The sequence below is a fragment of the Canis lupus genome, chromosome 31, assembly GCF_048164855.1.
Source record: "Canis lupus baileyi chromosome 31, mCanLup2.hap1, whole genome shotgun sequence".
Classification (NCBI taxonomy): Eukaryota; Metazoa; Chordata; class Mammalia; order Carnivora; family Canidae; genus Canis; species Canis lupus.
The window spans coordinates 31,094,682-31,114,608 of record NC_132868.1 but is presented as its reverse complement, the minus strand read 5'-3'; the positions used below and the strand labels follow the sequence as shown (position 1 = coordinate 31,114,608).

At 34.0% G+C, this 19,927-nt stretch overlaps 1 long non-coding RNA gene across 2 annotated transcripts in view; it reads right to left on the bottom strand.

Annotated features, from left to right (window-relative positions):
- Positions 1 to 19,927, bottom strand: part of LOC140622253 (uncharacterized) — a 196,669-nt gene that overhangs the window by 59,074 nt on the left and 117,668 nt on the right. For both annotated transcript variants that reach the window (XR_012022006.1, XR_012022005.1), the window contains exon 3: positions 2,856 to 2,960. This is a non-coding gene — a long non-coding RNA (uncharacterized lncRNA). The remainder of the gene's footprint in view (positions 1 to 2,855; positions 2,961 to 19,927) is intronic.

Below are 19,927 nucleotides of genomic sequence, written 5' to 3'. Positions count from 1 at the left end.
AAATATTTTCACATTCAAATCTGTTTTTTTTTTATCTATAACAAAGCATATTCGAGTTTATTTTAATATGAAATAAACATGTCATATTATTAGGGAGAAAATATATTACAAACTATATCTATGTTAATATATTGGCACTAAAGTATTTCTATACCATGATTTTTATATACATAATGATTAGGAATGATAGGTTATACTTAGAGAAAAAATTGTTTTTGACAGAGACAGAGCGCTCTGTGTGCACAAGTTCCAGTGAAGCTAGGGGGAAAAGCAGGGGAGAGGAAGAAAGAGATTCTAAAGCAGACTTCACACTCAACAGAGAGCCCCATGAGGGGCTATATCTCACCACCCTGAGACCATGACTTGAGCTGAAATCAATAATTGGCCTTTTAATCAATTGAGACACCCAGGTGCCCCAATTAGTAAAAATTTGGAGGCAGAATTAGAATCCTGGAAAATGTGACACCTTTCTATATATGTGACTGATACCAGGACATGACTGACTTTGTAATAATTGGCAAAAAAGAGAGACAATAATTGCCACACATGTTCAGAGTTAGGTAAAATATGTACTACTCTATAGCACAGGAAGTGAAATTTTGAAAGCTTTTCTAATTTGTTTGCCAGTCATTATGTTTCTGGCCATGTTATTTCAGATTATAGTTCTGATTATACTGTTTGCCTCACATATTACAAGTCTGTTCATGTTTGAATGAATTTTCATTTGCATGATGAGCATAGCAGGTAAGAGAGAATGTTAAAAAGCACAATAAATCAATTAATATACTCAAGGAAAAGCCAAAAGTCATTAATAAGAAAAAGCCTTTTAGAATTAAAATTACTATTGTCAAAATACAAATGATATTGGAAGATATATTCTAAAATACACGATTAAAAAGTGGAAAGGAAAATAAAAAATAAATGAAAGTCATAAAGAATAATACAAGATGCTCAAATCTAATTAATGGGTATTCAAAAAATAATTTAGAGGAAGATTACTAACAAAATAGCAACTGTTTTGAGAATATTTAGAAAATAATTACTATGAGTATAATGATAATAATAAAAAAAATATCTAACACTGATTTCAAGAGTAGAAAGAGGACCCAAAATCTTCACACTGAAACAATTCTCTAAGGGCGAATGTAACAAATGTAAAAATGTCCCATATGTCTAGAAACGTAATTGTAAATTTTCCCGAACCCAAGAATGAAGAGATGACCCTAGAATTCTTCAAGAGAAGGAAGAAAGCTCATTTACAAAAACCGGTTATCAGATATCTTCTAAGAAGTCGTCTACATACTCAAGCACAGAGAAAAACAAAGGAACAGAGAGACAGTCTCCAAGAAGTACTGATCTTAATTCTTAAGCAGGTGATTATGCAGCAGTAACAGAAAGCAAGCTCTCTAAAGTACCCAGGTAGTCTGAGCACTGTGGATGGAGGCAGGAGGGGATATCAGAGGAAATTGAATTGCTCCATGTCAAAATATGAAAAGAGCATAGAAACAAAAGTAAAACTAAGTAAAACATGATGGTAAAGTTTCATATCCTTAATTAGGACTTCAAAGTCTCTTCTAATGATAGATATGAGAATGAGAGGGATTTTTCAGTGAATTCAATCATCAAAAAAATTAATAAATAATTCTTAAGCAAATTAATTCAGAAACAGAGGTAATAGAAAACTTACTTGGAGTTACAGAGATAAACAGAATAAGAAATAATTAGGATAGTTATTAAAATCCTTACCTCAGGGGATGGTACAGAGTAAAGAATGGGAAATGAGAGGGAAGTTTCTTATTTTTCTTTTTACTGTACCCTTTATTTTTTTTTAAGGTTTTATTTATTTATTGATGAGACAGAGAGAGAGAGAGAGAGAGGCAGAGACATAGGCAGAGAGGGAAGCAGGCTCCATGCAGGGAGCTTGATGTGGGACTCGATCCTGAGACTTCAGGATCATGCCCTGGGGTGAAGGCAGGCGCTCTACCGCTGAGCCACCCAGGCGTTCCATACTGTACCATTTAAAGTTGTGATTTTTTTTTTTTTTACCATGTGCATATACTGTTTTTATAATTTATTCAGAAATATTTATTTAATACTATTTGAAAGATAGCAATACAAGTGTGGAGTAATATGATAGCAAGAACAAAAACAATATTCTTATTTGTCTGTGTGTGTATGCACTTAAAATATCATGTTAAGAGATGTGCACAAAGAACCTCAGATTTTTCTGAGTACAAAATAGAATTTATTCCTTTAAATAAAAACAATAGTGGACCCAGAGCCTCTTGCCTCGCACAATTCCACTGGTCTCCACTGGTATTATATGCTACATCTTGGTCAGAGGCTGAAGGGAGCTTGAGAGAGGTTACTTCCTTTGAGAAATGTAGTAAGGTGGGCCGCTAATCTTAATGTGGTAAATGGGGTAGATTTTAAGTAGGTATATAGTATTTCTAGGTTGCTATCAAAGTAAAGATTAGCACATGTTTCTTAATTAGAGTTTCAATTAAATAAGTAGAGTAATGGAAGTTGTGTCATTACCTGCAGTAATTCACATCACATTGAGTTTTCTTAACTGGTGAAAGTTAAAGACCTCCACTTAGGTTTCTTTAAAAGCAGGCCTGAAAATAACCTTTGAAACTCATTTTAAATCTTAAAAGTGTATGTAAAAATGTTCAAAATATTAGTTTTCTTTAAATTTTAGTAGAAAAGGCATTATCTTCACATTAAGTGACATGAGATAAAGCTCTGGATACCTTGATATCCAGCTGATTCCTCCAGTGTATTCTCAAGTCAACTGAATAATCAAGATTTTCTGAATCACCCTGAGATAATGTAAAAATGATTTCCTAACATACCGCAGTGAATTCGAATCCAAATATAATAGAGCCCTCCAGTAAAAAGTCCCAAGACAAGATGAAACAAAAGAAGTTGTCTCACATTTCTCTCAAACTTTAAGTATTCTGAAAAAAAAAGTAGAAAATGAAGTCAAAATGAATATTCATCTCATCTTTTATTTATTTTATTAGAATGTGACTAACATGAAGATACATATAGCTTCACATTTTATTTACAAAATTGGAAAATTTCATTTCTTTTCACTTCATCTGCAGAAAAGAACACTATCTGGAGCATAGTTCTCTTTTTTTATGTTTGCCCCATTCCCTTAACATCTGTAACTTTTCTTTCTGGAGTGATCAGAAAAGATGTAATGATGATTAACATGGCGCAGGCAAGGAAAATATGCTCCTGTTATGACTGTTTTATGCAGTTCCTGTAAATTGGAGTAACAAATGACATCCTCCTTTAGCTGAATCTGAGATAATCAGACAGCATCTGCCTTCTGTTCTCTAACTCCATTTGTAGAAAGGAAATGCTAACTTTAAAATCATGCATCTTTTGAAGCGCTAACTCCTTCTATTCCTTCCAAATCTCTTCTGCTTGTCTCAATGTTCATTTTTGAGGTATCTTCTTTTGACCACGCAATACTCTCAAATCTAACACCGTTCTTTATTTGGTGTTTCTGAATGGAAAACTGCTTTTTAATATTTTTATGTTTTAGGGTAACCCTGGTGGCACAGCGGTTTAGCGCCGCCTGCAGCCCAGGGCATGATCCTGGAGACCCGGGATCGAGTCCCATGTTGGGCTCCCTGCATGGAGCTTGCTTCTCCCTCTGCCTGTGTCTCTGCCTCTCTCTCTGTCTCTATGAATAAATAAATAAAATCTTAAAAAAAATATTTTTATGCTTTAAAAGCCTGAACTTTTTGCTTAGAATAAAAAAATATTTTCAGCTACAAAACTGATAAACAAAACAAAATAAACACTAATTGACCTTCCTTCACATCTCTAAAATCATTCATTCTTCTGTTTCAATCCAGACAATGTTTGTGGCCTTGAAAATAACATCTTAATTTTTTTTAATTTTCTTTAAATTTTAATAGAAATTAAATTTATTAAATTTAAGGTGATGTAACTCATCTTAATTTTTTTTTTTTCATCGTCTGGTGTTTTGAACCCATTCAGGAACCTGTGGCTCTCCCTCTGTCTGTTTGGGTCAGTCAGTCTCATCAGGGTGTAGTAAGAGGTAGCAAATGTTGCTCAGTATGGTATAGCAAAGGCTTGAATCCAGACCTACACTCTGTTACTGACTTATTCTATAAGTGTGGTTTTGGTCATCTGGAGGTATTATTGTTTGTCAAGTACAAAGCTAATGAGTTGAATAAGGTAATATTTGGACACCCTATAAGACTTAAATAATCTATAATTTGAAATCATTTTGGGAAACCATTATCCAACCTACTCTAATCCTCTATTGTGCACTGATTATATAAAACAAGTCCTATAATATTAATCTTTGAACACAAAGATTTCCATTCTTCACTTAATAGCTCAACTCCTCTAGGTAAGATTTCAATACAATATATTTCTAGTGCTTCAGAGAATATGTAGGTTTTATCATAAGAGTATATCATATAATGTGCAAACATTTGGGTTTTTTCCTATTGTTGCTTTATATATATTTTATGTCACCTATTCAAATAATTATAGAGAATCTTATAGAATTAAAACATAATTAAAGCTTTCAAGAAGTTTATAACTTTGAAAGTTTGAGTAAGACAGATACAGACTTAACTGAAGTATATAAAGTTTTACATTGCTGTGTAATAAGTTACCGAAACTCAATGACTTAAAACAAAAATTGTTATCTTATAGTTTCCACTGTTCCAGAGTCTGGGTATAGGTTAGCTGGGTCCTCTGCTAAGGGTCTCACCAGGCTAAAAGCAAGGGGCCAGCTAGGGCCGCAATCTCACTGGAGGGTTAGTCCTATTCCTAGCTCATGGATTATTCGTAGAATTCAGTTCTTTATGACTGTAAGACAGAGATTTTTGCTTTCTTGCTAGTTGGCAACAGGAAGCCATTCTCATCTACTAAAGGATGTCCACCATTTCTTACGTGTCCCTCTCCAAGGCTGCAAGGCTGGCAGGAGAATTTCCCATGATTTAAATGTCCTAAGAAAGGTGCTAATCTCTTTCAAGGGTTCATCTTATTAGTCAGGTCCACCTAGAATAATATCCCTTTTGATTAACTCAAAATTGACTGAATACATTTAGAAAATCCCTTTCCCATATAAAATGTATAATCATAAGAATGATGTACCATCATATTCACTGTTCTTGCTTATAGTCAAAAGCTAAGGAATTACACAGGGCATGCACATTTGGGGAGGGAGAAGGGATATTAGGGGCCATCTTAGAATTCTGACTACCACAAGTACAAGCTGGAATAAGTGTCTAAATAAGACAGAGTCATATTTACAGAAATTGAATGTATCCATACTATATAAACATTGAGGAAAAAATATAGATGAGAAATGGTAAAGCAAGTCTCAAAGCATATGTACTTTTTTCAGGTGGTAGAGATGTGTCAAAGGAAGAAAGACAGTGTTTTCAATAAAGAACGAGGCATATACTATAGTGAAATATGAAAATATGGAGACTTCCTACAGCTCAATTTGGCCAAAAAATATAATAAAGCTAATAGGAAAGATTTAGGCCATTCAGTGCAACACTTTAAACACTGTTTATTTTAGTAAGCAATGAAAAGCTATTTAAGAGGATTGAATTGAACTACTTGCCCTTTCAGATACATTCTCTGCTCTACATCTATCTGGACCACATTCATGAGATCCTTTGCCTTTAGGCTTCCAGTTGGGTTTGCCCATTTGGAAACACTGGCAGGATATCTGGAAGGTGGAAGGACAGTGAGGTAGGTTATATTCCTAAATTGTCTTCCTGTGAGGTTGGCTTCCTCCTTAAAGACAGATGGCCTCTCTACATAGTCCTTTGTATCTTTGGGTTCCAACAACCACTTCCTTATCTCTCTTTTCTTCAGGTATAATGACAGGAAAAATACAGGATGTGAACCTCAAGGTATGGTATTATCCCTTGTGTTCTCTCTTCACTCATCTAGCACCTTTTAAAATTCTAGTAAACTCTCTTAAAATTACCCAATTGAATGTGCCATCTATTTGCCACTGAGACTTTACTGAAATGGGGACTTATATATCTGAAATTCTTGTGGGAAGGTTAGTGTGACAGTGATGAATAGATGCTGTAGACAGGGAAGATACTGAATATGCTTGTCTAGTTAGGAGTAATAATGAAAGCATGAACTAAGTAGTGAGCATGAGAATACAGGATAGAGGATGAAAGAAATAATATGGAGGTAGACTACATAGTATTTAGCATCTGACTAAAGGTAGGGGATGAAGAAAAGAGGTAGTTCAAGGATAAAACTTGGTAATTAATCGAATTGTCATTCCATTATTGGAAACATCAGTGTCAGAGTGAGATCTCTATTTAAGGGCTACCAGGAATAACAAGTTTGTTTCAGAACTAGTATACATAAACATGGGAGACGTTCAAGTAGAGAAAACGAATCAGTGATTGGAAAGGAAGATTTGGCATTTCAGAGAGTAGTTAAAGCTAAAACTATAGACTCAAGAACTATATGAAAGATGTTATAACTGACTTCATAAGAATTATTATGTCTTGAGAAAAATCAAAGGGAATAAAATGTACATCCAAGGATAAAACCTTAAGGCACCTATTCAATAAGGAAATTGGGAGGAAATTTTTCAGAAAGGAAAGTGTCTCTTCTCTTTCACTTCAGAGACAGAGATAGAAAAGTGTCAATGATGTGAAAAAAAATGTCAAGAGATGCAAGAAAAAAAATATATATAGAAGGGTTTTTAGGAAGCAGATAATGATTGGATTAGTGCCAACTTTAGTGCCTGACTGGCAACACCCCAACCAAATCAACACAGTCTCATCCACAGCCATCATTTCATAGTATTTTCATTTATTTTGCCATGTGGTCATGTCATATGACTTAAGCTGTTTGGACCAGGAATAGATATCTTATCTCCATAAGAACACTTGCATGATACATGATACGATAAATTTGGGCAAAGAAAGTCTTGCTTTTAATGAAGTATATTGGGAAACTCAGGCTGATTGAGCAAGTGGATGGTGTAGCTAATAGTGACTAACAGAGGTATAGTAATATTTCAATGACCATAAGAGATCATGTATAAGACAAAATTAGGAAGCAGCAGTAGCAAATAGCAATAAAAGGTAGTCAATTGCCATAGGTACACACATGGACAAAAATAGGAATCATATCAACAGTGTTGGTTATAGATCAGTGACTCACTGCTGGAAGCCAAGAGAAATGCATTGACTCAAGAACCATCTTCCACTCTCTTTGAGGCTTAGCCCACTTAAAATTCATTCTTAGATTTCTCTTCGTTCCGACCACATATCCAATATAGTTTTTCTTTAAGATTTTATTTATTTATTCATGAGAGACACAGAGAGAGATTGAGAGGAAGGCAGACAGAGGCAGAGGGAGAAGAAGGCTTCCCACGGAGCAGGAAACCTGATGTGAGCCTCGATCCCAGGACCCTGGGATCATGACCCGATCTGAAGGCAGATGCTTTGCTGCTTAGCCACCCAGGTACCCCCATATCCAATACAAAATTATATTTGTGCTAGCGTGAGGGTCTACCTGTTTACCTGTTCCTAATAATCAAACAGGCCTAAAAGAGAGACAGAGAGGGAGAGGGAGAGAGAGGGAGAGAGAGAGAGAGAGAGAGAGAGAGAGAGAATCCTTAAATATTCTATTTCTGATATTTATTATCTATCTCCATAATCATATATATGACAATTACATGTCATATATGTATATATGTATATCTATATATGTATATATACATATATAGAAATGGAAATCAAGAAACTAATTACCAGAAGGACACAGGTGGTGATAGGAATGTCTATGTCACTGCTTAGGTGAACTAAATCTTTATAAACTCTAGGACACCAAGTTAGCAGTTTGCAACTAGTAAAATGTTTAATGAAGCTCTCCAATGCAAAGCAGGGGATACTGATAAGCAAAGAATAGAATGTGCCAAAAATGATAACTACTGTCCTAGAAATAAAACTGAACTATCTTTAGCCTCTGCTTCCCAAGTGCCATGTTTTGTGCCATCTGAATGCCACCTTACCCTTTAACTAATACCCTATATATACATGACCAAGAATAACAGTTAATTTGCTGATTAGCAACCTATTAAGTGCCTTCCTAGAAAAAATATGAACTAACCAACCAGATGATCACTACCAGGAGATGAAACTAAGAATCAGAGAATCTGATCTAATCACTAGGTAGAATTTGGCTTTAAAAATATGAGGCATAATTGGAACCAGAGCGATCATGATGACTCCTGTTTAAAGTAAATTATATGATGAAGCTTGTAATATTAATGTAATGTAAGACTAAAAATATGCAAACTCCTTCCACTTGTTGAGGTCCTTAAAACTACCTTGGAAACAGTATAGACTTTAAGCTCTATGTTTAATGAGCTTTACCATCATTGTAATGTCTCTTTTGAGATTTGCTGACAAAATGTCAGACATCCTAACCATATTCTTCCTTTGTAAGCTAAATGAGACAAACAAACAAAAAAGTAGTTTCTAGTGCAAAACAGTAGAGATTGAGAAAAATAAGGAAATTGAAAGTGTATCTTGTATTTGGGAAGAAGAAACTCATTAATGACCTTTGAGAGAGCAATTTCAGTAGAGAGGTAGGAAAAAAAGGAGCAATTTTAAGGCATGAAGACTGAAGGCATAAATGGATAATAGGAGCTGAGAGGAAATGGCTTTAGAGCAATATAAATGAAGATAGCTTTTGAAGAGAAGAGGTTAGGTCAAAGAATAATAGGGCACTGTTGGATCAAGAAAAAAGTCTTTTCTGTTACACTGCTTTGCCTTGAAGTATTGGGAAAACCAGAGAATATTTTTAAGCAGCAGAGTAAAGTCAGTAGAAAGGATTAAATCCTAAGGTCCTAGATAAGTGAGATCTTTTTACTGTTCAAATATTTTCCAGCAGCTATAAAATTAAGTAATGTATTTGCATTATCTGTCCCCAAACTCCTTTTTAAGAAATTCTTTTAAAGGTTCTCCAAAAAGGAAAAATATTGAGAAATTACCTGCTTTAATTCCTCATTTTGATTAGTAAAACCATTCAATGACCCACTGCCTAAATCCAGTGATTGAACTGTAAAAAGTTGGAAATCCTGATGATTCAACCAAAATTTTGATACTTTGCTTTCCCATTACTTGTGTTCCCAAATGATTAAACAATTAGTCTTTCTGTAATTTATAACTTTAGCTCAAATACAAATGTAACGATACATGGCAATATAAGAAAAAAGTGGCAAAAGACTGTTGGTAAATTCTGAGTGTTATACATGCTTTGTCCACAGTAGATAATAGATCTAAGTATTATGAAGAGATTATAATCTATGTTCTCTATATTTTAATTAATTTTATTTAAAGAACTATTTGGGAAAAGATATGAATTAAAATGTAGTAACTTTTGTTAAGATTTATTTGCTTGAGACAGAGAAAGAGAGACCTTGCAAGCAGGTGGAAGGTAGAGGAAGAGGGAGAAAGAATCCTCAAGCAGACTCCCCACTGAACATGGAGCCAGAGGCAGGGCCCTGATCTCAAGACCCTGAGATCATGACCTGAGCTGAAATCAAGAGTTGGCTTCTTAACTGACTGAGTCACCCAGGTGCCCCTAAATGATTTTGGTTTTTATTTATTTGGTTTTGGCTTCATATTTTTGTTTTGTTTTGTTTTGTTTTGTTTTGCTTAGTTTGATTGATTTTTGTTTTGTTTTGTTTTTTTAAACTGGAAAATAAATTAGAATTGATGTAATGACTGTGAAGCATGTGTCCTAACTATAGGAGAGAACAGAGAAAGAGTAGACAGAGGTCACACAAAGAGGAGATAGAGATGTCACTGAGGTTAGTTACATGTTCAGTTCCACTCAGGACTAGAGTGTCATTGTGGTGACACCTAAGAAGATGGCATAAAATTTTCCGTATTAAAAATAAATTGATAAAAATGTGAGGGAAATATCAAGCTCTATAAGTAATGCATATTAAAATCATATTAACTGCTAATATTCAATTCTAAAGTGGAAATGTATTAACTAGGTTATCACAAAGATAGGTTGAATGCAATATGCATGTAGCATGTTGAATGTGATAACAAGAAATGAATTTTTTAAATGAGTGTCTAGATGCAATTGAAATATGAAGAAATAGTCGGTCAAAAATAATTTTGAAAAGAGTATGTTAACATTCATATTTAACTATTCAAAGCTTATTCATTTATTCAATAGCTATTTTAAATCAAGTATTTTCAAAAGCACTAGAAATTCAAAAATGAACATGGCAAGATCCTGTTTTCTATATGCTCCTAGATAACTGAAATTATATAAACCATGTCCTACCATATTTCAAGAACTGGATATTTAAATTTGTAAGTTCAAAGTATCTTTATTTATAAGATGTGCATGAGAGCCATGTAGAAATAGTGTGGCTCTCATTTCTAAAATGGTTTAAGTACCCATCTACTCTACCAATAAAAATGATGCCTGAATGATATTTCATTTTAAGTTGTATTTTTTTCAGCTTTATTGAGATATAATTGGCATATAAGTTTGTTTTGTTTTAAAGTATACAACATATTGATTTGAAGCACTCGCATCTTGCAATATGACTACTACCATAGTGTTAGCTAATACCTCATCACATCTCATTTTAAAGTTTAAAATTTATTTATTATTTATTTATTTATGTATTTATTTTTAAGATTTTATTTATTTATTCATGAGAGACACAAGAGAGAGGCAGAGACACAGGCAGAGGGAGAAGCGGGCTTCATGCAAGGAGCCTGATGTGGGACTCGAACCCAGAAATCCAGGATCATGCCCTGGGCCAAAGGCAGATGCTCAACTGCCGAGGCACCCGGGTGTCCCTAAATTTTAAAATTTAAATTTTATCTCTCATTGTTATTTTGTTACTGCAAACACATATTAATTAGGAAAAATAACGAATAATCTTCTAAATTCTATTCTTAAAATGTTTAAATGCATGTGTCTTCAATGCCCTCTGAAGTGTGGAGGGCTTTCGACTTAAATAAAACAAATGAATAGAATAGCAAATATAGTAGGTTTATGAAATTCCACCTTATCATTTTACGTAAAATGTCTTATAAGTTCATAATTTTGATGAAAGAAAACTGAATAGTCCATCAAAAATTTTGATTTTCTTATTTTATAAAATCCAGACATTTTAGGGAGGAAAGGGAGACTAAAAACAAATAATTTATAGTACTTTAACTCATCTCTACTGAGTTTCCATGTCAGCTTGACATGTTTCTGTATCTTTGTGTTTCTGTATGTGTGATATCTATTATATAATGAAACTGTGAAAATACTTATTTTCCAAAAATGCTCATTTTCAAATTGGTTGTATCTTAGTATTTTAGAGCAAAGCAGAATAATAAAAGTGGTAGATGCCTGATTTTGGCATAGTTGCTCTCCTTTCTCTCTTATTCTACCATTTAAATATTTCCTTCATTTGCCTACATACAGTGCCTTCCTAATATATACAATTTGTTACATCACAGAGGAAAGCAACCTAAGAAACACATTCATGGTAAGATTGTAGGAGTTATTTATACAATTCATTACAGACATATTTGCATTTTAATGAGCAGAGAGTTAATGCTCATGCTGGCTAAACATTTTGCTTCTAGATTCAGAAAGAAGAGGTTTCAAATCTTGACTCCATTAGGTACCATCAGCAACTAAACAAATCTTTAAAATTTAGTTTCCTGTTAAATGGAAATAATAAAATTCACCACGTATAATTCATACAATGAGAAAATGTATGTAAAGTATTTAGCACAGTCTCTGCCTAATAATACATGTTTTATAAAGTTCAGTTAAGGATATAACTAAAATTGATTGAACACATTCTCTTTGAAAAGTATAAAATAAATTATACTTAATAAACTGATAAGAGTTCTACAGTTTAAGCACACTTAATACGTACAGGCATTATGCTCAATGAAATAAAGTATTATATGGGCTTACTTTATCTATAAATGTATTTATTTATATATGGGTGACATTCCCATAACCTCTCTGAGAGATAAGGATAAAATGTCACCTTGGCTCAGCATAACTACTAGACTTAGAGTCTCCTGAGTGCCTCCTCTTGGTTTTGCGAGTATTACTTTATGACAACTAAAGTCCTAGACTAAAGGAAGAGATTTGAGTGCAACTAGACTTATTTTTGAGGTATATGAATGTTGAATGCCTTTATCTCTGCTCTTAATAATCCTAGTATTTTTGGTAACACAGACAGCTCTGCCTGTGTAGAAGTACACATTTTCTCTGTTTAAGTAAATAGGCAAGGAGGGATCCCTGGGTGGCGCAGTGGTTTGGCGCCTGCCTTTGGCCCAGGGCGCGATCCTGGAGACCCGGGATCGAATCCCACGTCGGGCTCCCTGCATGGAGCCTGCTTCTCCCTCTGCCTGTGTCTCTGCCTCTCTCTCTCTCTCTCACTATCATAAATAAATAAAAATTTAAAAAAAAAAAAAAAAAAAAAGCTAAAAAAAAAAGTAAATAGGCAAGGGAGTGTATGAAAAGAACTGGTATTGGCACTGTGCATGGTAGGTAGCACGGAGGCTGAGCTAGGACATGAGGGGGGCAGTCATAGACTCAACAGTGGAAGTCCGTGAGGCTGTGGATAGAGTTATCATCACTGACACCAAGTGACAAAGGCCAAAGTTTAATACTGTGAATGAATTACGCTTTGATTTTCTCTCTGTGTGTCTAGTTTGGAAGCAGGTATGATACCTTTTGGAATGAATAAGCCCGAGATATTCCTGGTCAATTTTGTCGAATGTGAAAAAGGAAGAACTCTGAGGGAAAGAAGCTGGATTTGAAGCAAATATAGACAATTCCAGAAACTGACTATAAGAACTAAAGATGCATAATTGTAATTATGTTATAAGCTACTAAAACTGGATCAGAATAGGAATACATACAAATGGATATATGTATGTAATTTAAAAAGAGAGATGGTGGAGAAATAGTAATTATATATAATTTATCAAACATATGCAATAAGTAAATGGTCAAATAGGCCCTGTAATCTAATCACTCTCCTTACAAGCCGTCATACCAATGCAGACCTTCCGCTTAACAAATTAAATGGTCCTTATTTATGAAATGCCTTGAGCAGTGTGCATATGAAAAATATCATATAAACAGTGTAACTATCCATTATAAAACTGAGATGTTTCATGAGTTAAATGGTTCTTCCCATATAAGTGAAGTGACTATATATCTAACTTAGAAACCTGACACATTACCTCACACATATGCCAGAGCATGTTTAAAGCAGGAAGGAAGACTCTGGGGAGTGGTGAGGGGTGTTGGTGGTCTCAAACTTTCCTCATACCTTGCAAATATTTCTACCTTTTCAATTAATAAAATTAAATGGTAGGTATATAGGTACATAACATAATACATAAGTAAGTTATATACACAAATGTTGTCACTCTTAAGGATAAGAAATGACCCTTTTTCTAAGCTCACAGTTTAAAAAATAACGACACTAATTATCTCCATCTATGGAATCTCAGATATGTGCTCAACATTTTGCATACATTATTGATTCTTAAGAAAAAAATTAAAATGACATTATTTTCATTTTAATTTAAAATCTTTTTTTTTTTTTAAGATTTTTTATTTATTTATTCATGATAGTCACAGAGAGAGAGAGAGAGGCAGAGACACAGGCAGAGGGAGAAGCAGGCTCCATGCAGGGAGCCCGACGTGGGATTCGATCCCGGGTCTCCCTGCATGGGTCTCGCGCCCTGGGCCAAAGGCAGGCGCCAAACCGCTGCACCACCCAGGGATCCCAAGAAAAAAATTAAAATGACATTATTTTCATTTTAATTAAGAAAACACAATTAAAATTTAAAAACACAAAATAAAATTTAAAGAAATTAGAAATAAAAATTCCCAAAGTCCCAAAACTAATTAAAAAGTCAAGCTGAAAAAAAAAAAAAAAAAAAAAGTCAAGCTGGTATTTATTTGATCCTGTCAGAAGCTGATTCAAAATACTACCTTTACACTACTGAGGTACAGGTAATCAAGTAAAAACTAAAAAGGAAAACAATAAATCTTATAACAGAGGGATGTGGAAGCACAGGCAAAAGTAGTTTGAGCCTAAGAACTAGCACAAATGAGGTTATGAGGACTGGCTTTAAAGAGTAATAAAAGTTTACTAGGGTAGATAAGGGTAAAGAATGGCCTACCAGACTGAGAGAACTTAGAAAAATCTGTATATTGATGCATGGGAAATGATCAATAATTATTGTGGGGAAGGGTTTTTAATTTTCTTTTTTCCCCCCTAATACCCTTCAAATTAAATTGTGAGCTCCTTCTGCCTCTAGGTAGGTCTAGAGCAGAGTCTAAGCCTGTTTTCAGAAATTGAGATATTTCCGTGCATATGCTGGAGGCTCAGTCTATTGTTTTGGCCCAAGGAAGGAAAGGTGTGATGTAATAAACAATACTGCAATAAAATAAGTTTTTCTGTGCATCCTATTGCAACTGTGACTCCAGAAGTTTTTCTTTCTTTCTATTTTTTTTTTAATTTTTGAAGTTCTTATGTTGTGAAATATCTTGATACTGAGTGTGTATTTTCTGTTTTCAGTCTGTTTGCCTTCTGATGTAGCTTGGACTCTGCTCAGTGCGCTAGTTGTGTACATGCATATATCTCTGTGCATGTGTATGAGTGCCTATGACTTTTAGAGAAAAATACAAATCTTTAGGACAATCACGGACTGCCTTCAAGAAATTACAGATTAAAGGCCTTAGTTAAATAAAATGATTGTAAAATATATGATTGAGGACCAGTTTCTGTTTAAAAACTTGAATCCTTAAAACATCTGCTCTGCTCCTCAGGTCTGCTGAATTTCTAGACAATATTGCAACTTGTAATGCTAATAAAACCTGATTACTTCTTTAGGACTCTTAAAACTAAATATATTTGTTCCCCATGCTTAAAATCACAAAGAGAAAAATATATGGCTGATAGTTTTCCTTAATTTCTAAATATTCCAAAAGACACTATTTTTCATTAGGTTCTCTAGATTTAGGTGAATTACTCTTTGTATTCAATGATTAGTAAAGATGCAGGGTAGTTTCAGGTAACTGAAATCCACATTCTAGAATTAAGAGGATTTTCCCCAAGGTAGCCGCTCCAAACATGTGAGGCAAGAGCCACTATTGCTTTAGAGATAATTTTATATATTAAAGAGATAGGTTTAAATCACATTGGATCACATTAGTGAGAAAATGATTCTCTTTCCACTTTAGTTTCAATCCTGACTGCATCATGAGAAATGTTTACTTTGGCACAAAGATGTGTTTAACAACCCTGACTCATGCTAATCTCTCTTTTTATAAAAGAGAGGTAGGCCCTAGTCTCAGAACCTCTTGCAAACATGTATTTGGTGGGAAGTTGACAATATTGTGGTGGTTTCATTGTATTTTTTTGAAATCAGTTTTTACTGGCAGATGGCTCTTGTTTTCTATTTAATATAGTGGTTAAAGGTTTAAGTTTACTTAATATCTTTTTTTTTTTTTACTTAATATCTTTTGAGTAAATTTATTTACTAAATATTTACAGGAAAACAGAAAGTTGTAACTACTCTTTGATATTAAAATATTGCCCACTCAGGCTAGGTCTCTTGAGGAAAAAAAAAGTTCTCAAAATTAAAATGCATTAGGCTATATCACTTCTGACAAACAGGTTAAACAGTGATCATGGTTCATGCAGGATGCTCAACAATTATGAGTAAAGAAGGTCAAGAACCCCTATATTCCTTATGAGTTAGCCCAACAATGAACCACACTGATGATCAGGAGGGAAAAAAAAGGAACAAAGTCATGTGGCTTTCTATTTAAATAGAAAACTAGCCAATCATTCTTCCTGGGTTTTCTCTTGAACTTGCCTTTTATTGAGCTGGTAAAAATTCTCCCTGAAAGGTCATGGAATCAGTGAATGATAAGCTGCTGTAGCTGCTTCTAGAAAGTGCCATTTGGCCCTGTTTTACTCTGACAACTGAACTGCCAGTCAAACATGTAGTATACCTTAATAAAATACAAAGATAAGCAAACCCTTACTTGCCCCCTCATCAGTTCTATCTTTGTAAATGAGAGTAAGGAAATGTCCAAAGTCATTCCAAAGGACAGTAAAAGTCTCTAGAGATAATATGCTTATAGAATTACCAAATGAAAAGAGTAAAAGGATTTATTTGAAAGGATTACAGGGAAGGAGACTAAAGCAAATAACATCAACAAAAACAAAGACCTCTAAACTTAAAAGTCGTGAAAAATATGGATTTAAATTATGCTTTTTACTCTGTTAAAAATACACTAAAGAATTATACACATTTTCTGAGCGTTAGGCTGAGGGAGCAATTTGTGGAATAGTACTATGACTGAGTGGAACAATGTGGATTCTGAAATGGATGTGAAACAAGAAAAATATGTTGAAGACTGCCTTGCTTTTCAAGGGCAAATGAATGCATCATACTGAATTAGGGAAAGAGATTAACGAATAGATGAAAAATGAAAATATTGGTTTATACATAATCCAGTTTTGAGAATAATCTCAGAGGTACATGCTCACTGCTTTGAGGAAATTGAGCACCTTCATAACATTTAACTTCTTAAGGTTATAATTATCTTTCATGGAATTAAAAAAGAACCTGAAGAAAAATAGGAACATCTAGGCTACGGATTTGTTCAATATTTGTAATAATTTATACACATATTTATAATAATTTATACACATATTCTTTTTTATTAAAGAAGGAAAATGTTAAATAATATATGCTTCCAATGTGACAGTTTCTTCAAACTGATAACTTTACATTGGCCTTATTACCTCTACAGATGAAAGAAACAGCATCCATAAGGATTACGTAAGTGTCAATAATCATATATACTTCCCTACTAAAGGGTCACAAATAGCTTTTTTGTTATAGAAGTTTAAAGCTATGATAAGACAGAAAATACTCATTCAGTGATTTCAAGTATACTCTAAAGGTGTGGTTGGATTTTTACTTAAAGCTATGAAAGAGTAACTGATACCGGACTTGCTCTTCCAACAAAAACATTTATTTATAGGTGGCCACATGTCCCTGGAGAGAGGCTGAGTGCCTGAGCTTCAGCTCAAGGCATCAGGTCTTCATTAGTCTGGGCCACTCTGTGAGCAAGAAGCAGCTGTAGCCCACCTGGCCTGTCCTTACTCTTACACCTGCAGCAGTGAACCAGATAAAACAACTTCTTAAAGATAAGCCTGAACACGTAGGATCTCAAAGTTGGTGTCCCAATCAGGGGCTCTAATGACTTCTGTTGTACTCTAGAATACAGAGAATATGAAAAGGAGATTCTGATGAAAAAGTTGTTCAAGATGGAGTCAGAAAAGAATGTTCATCAAAAAGAAAGTGCAGCTAACACTTTGAGGTATAGAAATGGACTATGCTAAAGATAAATTATCCAGTGGGTCTGTTTTCAATAACCCAAACATCAAAGGAATATATAGCTCCAGAGAAAGCTTTTATACTTGACTTCTCTAGCTATAAGCTTCAGGAAAACTCGTGGAAGTCCTACGCTTACTGAAGAAGTTATGTGACTATCACATACTTAAGGTTTATAATGTATGAAAAAAAGTGATTCATTTTATAGGTGAAAAAAACCCTGCAATTTCTTATCAAATTAGATAATATTTTAGGCAACAGTTTTCAGGCATTGACCAATAGGCAGGTCATGACTGTGCTCCTTGAAAGAAGGAAAACTCATGTAGAAAGTACCATGATCCTTTTAGGTTTCTGCCTCTGGACACTTTTCTGCCAATGTTCATGAAATGGTGCCAAACAGGACTGTAGTCTCACTAAGCAAAGAAAATATATATTGGAGTTGCTGGTTGCTAGGAGAGCAGAAATTTGCAAAATAGGGTTTGAAAAGGAAGCATTGCATGGGAGAAGTGGAGTCTGTGTAGGATTCACAAGAGGTACTTGACCAAGGTCTGGGCAACTCATGCTCAGAGTTCAACTATAAGAGGTACTGCAAAGATCACCTGCTACAGAGTTGAAAGATGAATGGGGATAGCAAAGATTATGCAGTGTGGTGAACACTGAATTTATGACCCAGCATGATTAGAGAAACCAGTGAATCTCTTGGTAAGATCCAATAAAGGACAAGCCTTCAGAGTGAATACCACACCACAGAGCAATTGCCCCAAGCTAACGTAAATACATGAACCAGGTAGGCTAGCCTGCTCTAATAGAATTAAATGAAGTTTGATAGAACCAGGAAAATGCAGCAGTAATTTCTTATCAGTATACATAAAATATTCACCAAATAAGGTTATACACTGGGCTGTAAAGTAAATCTCAAAACTTTGAAATCATTGATCTTGCAGAATATTCTGCAATTCTCTGACTAAAACTAAATTATATTAGCACTCAGTAGAGAACCAATAGAGAAAGAGAGAATGGAAATTCTTAAACTATTTAAAAATTAAATAGCACACCAATAAACCCATTACTCAAGAAATCACAAAAGAAATTAGAAAATATTGCAAACCAAATGATAATAAAAATATAAATTAAAATCTTTGGAGTCCAATAACACAATAATGTGAGAGAAATTTACAGCCTTCTAATGTCTCAGGTAGGAAAAGTACAGAAGTTGAAAATAAAGGGATTTGCTTCCTCCATAATAGGAACAAAACAAAACAAAATAAAACAAAAAATAGGGTAAATTAGAAACAAAAAGTAAACAGGAGAAAAAGGAAAAGCTGAATTCAATGAAATAAAAAAACTAATAAAAGAAAAAATTAATATAACCTGTCAGTTTTTTGAAAACATTAATAAAATAGCTAAGAAGCTAATGATTTAGCAAGAGCTAGCTCAAAATTTTTAAAAAGACTGATCAAGAAAGAAAGAAAAATCTTTTCACAATCAATTACAAGAATGAATGAATGGATATCATTGCAGGTCCCAGATATATTAAAAGACAAATATTATGGAATATTTTAGCAACTTTATGCCAACGAATTCAACTCAACTGACACAAAAAGAAATAAAAATCTGTTATATCATATCTATATTTTATATAAGGACTTCAAAAATGTGTATCAATGACGAAAGCACATGAAAGGGGACTTGATTTTGGAAAACACAAATTAAAATAGTGAGATACCACTTAACTCTCTCTAGAATGAGCATAATGTCTAGAATAAGACAGTCAATGTGAAGTGTTGATTCGTATGTGGAACAACTGTAATACTCAGACATTTTTGATGGTTGTGTAATCTGGCAAATCCAGTTTGGGAAAGAGGTTAGCAGCATCTTAGTGAGTTAAATAACTATCAATGGCCCAGCAATTCAACTCTAGTTATTTATTCAAGGTAATGGGAACACAGGTTCACAAAATACTTATTCAAGACTGTTTATAACAACGATTCATAGTAGCCCCAAACTAGAAACACTGAAATATCCATGAATAGAAGATTGGGTAAACAAATTGTGTTATAATTTTAGAATAATATACATTTAGCAATAATAAAGAGAGGACCACTAATTTCACAAACAACATGGACGAGTCCTTAAAACATTATGTTCAGTAAAGGAAGCCAGACACAAAAGACTTTACTCAATGAAATGTGAGAAAAGACAAGACTAATCTATGCTGACAGGAATCAAAATATGAGTTGTTTATTGGGAATGAGTATTGACTAGAAGGGGTAAATGGAATTTACTAGGAAGGTGGAAATTATGTGTTTTGATAGAAGTTAAGAATGTACATCTCTGTCAAATCTTCTCAAATTGTATACTTAATATTTCTGTATTTCACTCTGTAAAATTCACATAATTTAAAAATGCATGCATAAACCAAGGATTAGGAAAAAGGATAGTTT